Genomic DNA, 6,471 nt, shown 5'->3' on the forward strand with positions numbered 1-6,471 from the left:
TCAAATAATTTCAGCATCTAGCAAGTACCTGCCGTAGTGGCGTTGTGGCTAAAGCGTTACGCTAAGCCTGAGGGCGCGGGATCGAATCCCGGCCGCAGCGGCCGCATGGGGGTGAAATGCAAAAAGGCCCGTGTCCCGTGCATTGGGGGCACGTTGAAGAACCCCAGGTGGTCAAAATTATTCCCAAGTCTCCCACAACGGCGTGCCTCATAATCAGATCGTGGGTTTGACACGTAAAACCCCATAATTTAATTTAATTTTTGACAAGAATTTATCAACGGCAGTCAGCCTTTAAAATCTGCGCAAGAATACATTTATCTAAGTCAGTTACTCACAGAGGACACTGATCAAGAGAAGAAATTTTACAGAATAATAAACGTGGGTTGTAGTGTATGCGGCAAGGTATTATCATATCGTGCATGACAACTTACCGCTATCTTAGAAAAGAAATGTATACAATTATTGCATTCTACCGGGCAGAAACTTGAAGGTTAACAAAGAAGGAGAAGAAATGAAGGAATGCGCAACGAGCGATGGAACGAAAAATGTTAGGCGCAACGTTAAGAGACCGGAAGACAGCGGTGTGGAGAAGAGAGAGCAAACGGGGTAGCCGATAATCTAGTTTAAATTAAGAGGAAGAAACGAAGCTGGGCAGGCCATGTAATGTGTACGGCAGATGACCGGTGGACCATTACAATTGCGGAATGGGTGCCAAGGGAACAAAAAATTCACAGCCCTTCCCCTGTCGAGAAAATGGGGGTAAGCGGAACTTGTGGCAAGACGACACTGTCGCAGGCATTCCGCTTCGTTTGCCCTTAACTCCGGGTCGGCGGCTCTTCGCTAACGTTTGGCCTCAACATCGCGCTCCCGCTACTCGGGGTCCGCGGCTCTTCGCTGACGTTTCGCCTGGGCTTCAGAAGCCCTCACGCTAGAACCGGACGATTACCGCCATTTTCTCGACAGGAGAAGGGCGGGTGATTTTATCTATTTGGATCCCACGTGTGACAAGGGTAGTTCAAGAGCGCGTTACAGGTCCCCGAGCCCACATGGGTATGTGCCATTGAGTTTGGACCCTTTCTGCACTATCACCAGGACACCACTATCACCAGGACACCAGCGTGACACCACCACCACCACCGCCGCCGACACTTGTGAACCTATAAAGCTTCGCTTAAAAAGTCGCAGTTTCGTCCGAAAAGCGAAGCATCGAATGCGATAGCAAATCAGAAGAGAGCTATACGAAGCAAGGATAGTAGTTTAATGGCCCGTATAAAGTTGTAAACATTCGCTTACTAACTAAATAGACAAGCACGGTGTCGCGCGCTGCACAGGTAAACATCAACACATCTCGCTCGATGACCGCGGAAGCTCACTGTGAAAACGCCGGAGTGAGAAAGCGCACCAGCACCCGCGGGCAAATTGACCTTCGCGCTGTCTCTTGTCTCACTTCAGCGCTAACTAAACGTTGAAAGCACAGCGCATACGAAGATACCGGCACTCGGCGCATGAATTTTGTCCCCGTCGAGATCGCTGTGAAGATGAGGCCCGCGCGGGCGCACACTTCGCCTACATCGCAGATCCCTCTCAAGATACGGCTCCCGCGCGACCGGACTATGAGCTGCAGCCAACGTACCTCCCCCCTCCCTCTCCCTCTGTGTCACCTAGCCCCCGTGCCTCGCGCCGAAAGACCGCGCGCTGCCGGCCTGCCTACCTCCTGTCGCGTGCGCTACATTGAGCCGCGATTGCCGGTTGAACCTCGCACGCTTTCACTCGCACACACAGCGTACGGCGACAATTTTATCGCCGTTGGACTTCATACGGAACCTCACGGCGACAGCGACGATGACGAAGACGGCACCGGCAGAAATGTGCTTGGAGTATCCATATAATTGCTGTTGTAATAAAACGCATTCGGCCATGGTGGAGAATTAGGTGGTGTGATGAAATTAGGAAATTTGCAGGCATAACTTGGAATCAGCTAGCGCAAGACAGGTGTAATTGCAGATAGAGCTGGGAGAGGCGTTCGTCCTGCAGTGGACATAAATATGGGATCATGATGATGAGGTGAAAGACGGAGTGGAAGCAGTACTTGAGAGGAAGAAAACAAATGTCCGCGTTTTTCAAAGCAGCGAATAGTCACAGAAGCAGAGGCTCTAACGTTAGAAATTCCCGCGGTGGGACAAGCAGCGATGCTGCGGATCACCGAGTGCGACAAATCGGCGAGCGTACCAGTGATCACTCAATATAAAAAGAAAGAAAAAAGAAGATAATGCTGGTACCGGAAACAATCTTTAGTACGGCTCTAACATCAGTTAGTTTCATTGCATAATTTCAACCCATCTGTTTAACCGCCGGCTTCTTGGCCAATACCCCGTGGTGGGTATGCGCCATGGCATAGGAAGCAAGCAAGCAAACAATCTTTAGTGTCAAAACCACTCTCGCGGGCGATTCTCGGCGAGGATCTGCTTAAATTCGCAATTCGCAACGTGTGCCTAAATCTAAGAGCATGAGTGTTTTCGCATTTCGCCCCCATCAAAATACGGGCGCCTGGGGCGGGATTTGATCCCGCGACTTCGTGCTTAGCAGCCCAGCACCATAGCCACTAAGTGACCACGGCGGGTTGAATTCTTGTTCTCTTGCCAGAGCACTGAGCGTTACTTTTGTCTTCTGCATATTAATCTTCGACCCTACTCTTGCGTTTTCTCGCTTAAGGTCGTCAATCATTTGTTGCGATTCATCCATCCCCAGCTACGTTGAACAGGACAATGTCAACTGCAAACCGTAGGTTGCTGAGATAGCTTTCTGTATAGCGGCGTCAAAAGGCTGGCTCGTTGTTACATGTTAAGTGTTCACGGGCAATCTAAGCAATCGTCTGGGCAGAAATGCGAACAATAATTACTCTTAGGCACACGAATTGCGGTGCAAGTGCGCGAAAATGGGCTATTCAGTTCATTAGGAGCAATGCTACTTGAATAACATCACGCGAGAGAGAGACACGACGCGGGGCTATTAATGCTGTTGAAGGACGCTCTTGAGGAGTGATTCGTGTAGGCGCCGCACTCCTTTTTTTAACAGCGGAGCTGTTTAAGCCGGCCGTAATGTGTGCAGCCTGCCACTGCGTTGCCTAGCAACCACCTCGCGGAGCGTCGCGCGCTATGCTCGGGAAAGAGAAAATGAGAGCGAGAGAGAAGCAAATTGTAGCAGCACCAACGAGGCAACGCGCAGAGGTGCTGCCGACGCCATCCACACTTCTTCGTTTCCCCGCTTAAAGCTCGACCCACATGGAGCGATTTTCTCGCGAAAAACTCGCGAACGGCCACGCGCGGCGTCCACCCGGCGGCCAGCGGCTGCTCGCCGACGATCAAGCCGGGCTAGATATTGTTCGCCGACGATCCACCGCTCGCCGGAAGCGGCGAGTGGCGCGGACCAATCAGGGCGCGGTCGCGTCCGACTTCCGGCCGCCGCATTTGACTACTTGAGGAAACGTTGGTTCAGTCCCTCAAAGTTCTTAATCTGCGACAGCGGGTAGTCAACTGGTACCAGCAGGTACAGCGACAGCTCGTCCTGTGCCTCGACTGGAAGGGTTTGGTTCTCGAACGAGAATAATTCTTCGGTCGCGGACGAGGTGGCAACATCTTCGCTGGCTGGTTTGGTCACCGCAGCCAGCTCTGTCTTTATGTTGATGGTCGCCTGGTCTCGCATAGAACTGTCTGGGATCTATGATAGCTTCAACCTTGGGATTAAGGAACTGGCGACAACGAGTTCGTGCTTTCTTTTGAGAAAAAGACTCACGAAAAAAAAAAGCGCCATAATCACGTGACAGGCAAGCGGTAGTTCTTTGCGCCTCACGGGGTCGCCCGTCCGCCGTGCATGATGTGCTGCGTACGTGCGTGCATCTGTTTAATGCAGTGGAACGTTTACAGAAGGAACGCCGTTCCCTCTGCCGTTCCTGTGACGTAGCGATAACGCTGTGCAAAGCCACGCACACGCTCAAGTGCAGCAACATACGCCCCCTTGCTCGGAGCTATATAATCTGCGGCTTTCTGGAATAAACGTTCTTTCCCGCACCCGTCTCGAGCGTGCTACAGTTCCTTCGTAAACATAACGAGTTACCGTTACAGTTACACCGACCCTTAACGGAATGGTGGCGTTCCTCCGTTCCTCCCAAAAGGAACTAGTTCCAGGAACGCCGTTTCTTGGAACGCCGTTCCGTACAGCCGAACGTGCGTGTAACCTTATTAAGAACCACAAAGATGTAGCCAATAATTGAGAAAGACTTTAATGTACCGTCGAGATTAACCCAGTGATAAATGCCGGGGCCGCACGTTTCAGCTTCGCTGGTTAACCATCTGTACGGAGTACTTGGGCGGTGATTTTTTTTAAATATTTCGAATAATTATATTAGTAGTTCACAATAACTAACCAACTTCTCACTCACTCACTCACTCACTCACTCACTCACTCACTCACTCACTCACTCACTCACTCACTCACTCACTCACTCACTCACTCACTCACTCACTCACTCACTCACTCACTCACTCACTCACTCACTCACTCACTCACTCACTCACTCACTCACTCACCTGAGCTAGACTGTGTTGCAACTACACGTGTATCTTCGAAGTGCGCGCACCTTTTATCGCCTCATCTGGCGATCTTTCAGAGTTCGGACTATCACTACTAACACGTGCTCCTTCCTATCTGCTTGCCACTCGGCTACTTATAAATACGCTATACACCTTTGAATAAACGCTCATTTTGTTCTACTGACTACGCTGATGCTTCACTGGCCTGGCGTTACTACGAGCACGCCATGGCTATGCTACAGTGGCGACGAGGATGAACATCGCCCATGCTGTGAAAGTCGACACTGATCCGGAACCCACGCAGAACCGAGAAATCAAGGCCATCAGAATTTGTTTAGACAAAAGCTAAAGGACAGGCAGTGAGCAGTCGTGAAGGAAGCCGCTACATTTTTTCGCTAGTTCCGTGGAGTCCTCGTTCCTTCAGAACTAAATTTCTCGACTTAATTATCGCGACGCAGAATGCCGGCTCGTGCGGGGTGGCGTATAGCGCGCATACGCCGCCGCCACCTCGGGTGAGGCACCAACGCATCGGCTGCTGCAGCCCGAGCACGCACACATCCCTCTCTCGGGTGGAGCTGGCGAAATGAGCCGAGCAGGAAGAATGCTCTGGTCAGCGCCGGCAGGGCGTGCCTCCTCGGACAGGCGCCGCTTCTGCTGCTGCTGCTCCATTTCGCGCTGCGGCTGCTGACCGGTAGCCGCCGGCGCGCAAATGAGGCACGCCGCTCGTTGCAGCACGTGCCCGTGCCGCGTTCTGCTGAGACAACGCCTGCGGCGGCGACGCCGAAGAGGAACATCGCCTGCGCTCACTTGCGGCAGTATAAGAACTGGCGTAAGACCAAACATGTATTCTGTTTTTTTTTTCTTTTACTCTATCACTCATCTTTAGAGAGCGTTGTAAGAATAGTTGATTTGTTGACTGACACACGCTGCCTGCCACGGCGGAGAGCGCGATCAGATAGGGTTCGCTGTAATACAGGAATGCAACTGCGCTCCTGATGGGAACCCTTGCTGCATATTTTCTTTTTTCTTTTTTCTCGTTTTTTTTTTTTTTTTGTTCTTGCTTCTGCGTCGCTCGCAGTTTGGTACCACGGTGTTCGAAGCTTCAGTGATGGCGTGGGCCGAGTCTTTGAGTGGTTGTCGTCGCCTATGCGCATGGGTGCTGTGATGTGATCATTATTATTTCGGCAAACCTGCGAAGGCCAGCCAGACACAGAATCTGGTTCGACGTTACTATGGGCAAGAAATGCTTCTTTCAGAAATGCAATTCGGGCTGCCGGAGTTGCTCGGATTTTCTTTTCCTTTAGGGAAGGGTAGCAAACCAGAATCTTTTCGGGTTAACCTCCCTGCCTTTCCCACTCCGTTTTTCTCTCTCTCTTTTCCTTTAGGAAGTGGTGTAATTAACTACGCGCTCAGCAGTCGCTCAGGTGTGCCAAAAAAAGCTTGTAATAAGCCGCAGTTCGATAACGAGTTCTTATGGACGAGGAGACCGCGCGTACTCGTTGCTCTTTCACCCATTCACGCGATTCCAGTAATTGGAACACGAACTGAAGTGAGGCGACGCGGAGTACTATTCTAGACACTGTCAAATTGCGTCATATTGTTAACTGCGCCATCTTGTCAGCTCTGATTGGTCCACGGGGCTGCTACGTTATCTCTGATTGGCTTGAAATGCCGCCATTGCAGATTTTGACGGTGTCTAGAATAACACCCCTAGATTCGAATGCAGCCGGAATACTGTTTTCACTTGCGCCACACCTAAATATGAGCACGTACAAGCCATTGCGCCGAACGATCTCCCAGCACCTGCAGTACAGGTATATGACCACCACGGTTTGCTGGGAGCCTTTGCTATGGCACCACCTGTCGTTGCTTGAAGGAATGC

Source organism: Dermacentor silvarum, chromosome 3 (assembly GCF_013339745.2).
Source record: "Dermacentor silvarum isolate Dsil-2018 chromosome 3, BIME_Dsil_1.4, whole genome shotgun sequence".
Taxonomy (NCBI): domain Eukaryota; kingdom Metazoa; phylum Arthropoda; class Arachnida; order Ixodida; family Ixodidae; genus Dermacentor; species Dermacentor silvarum.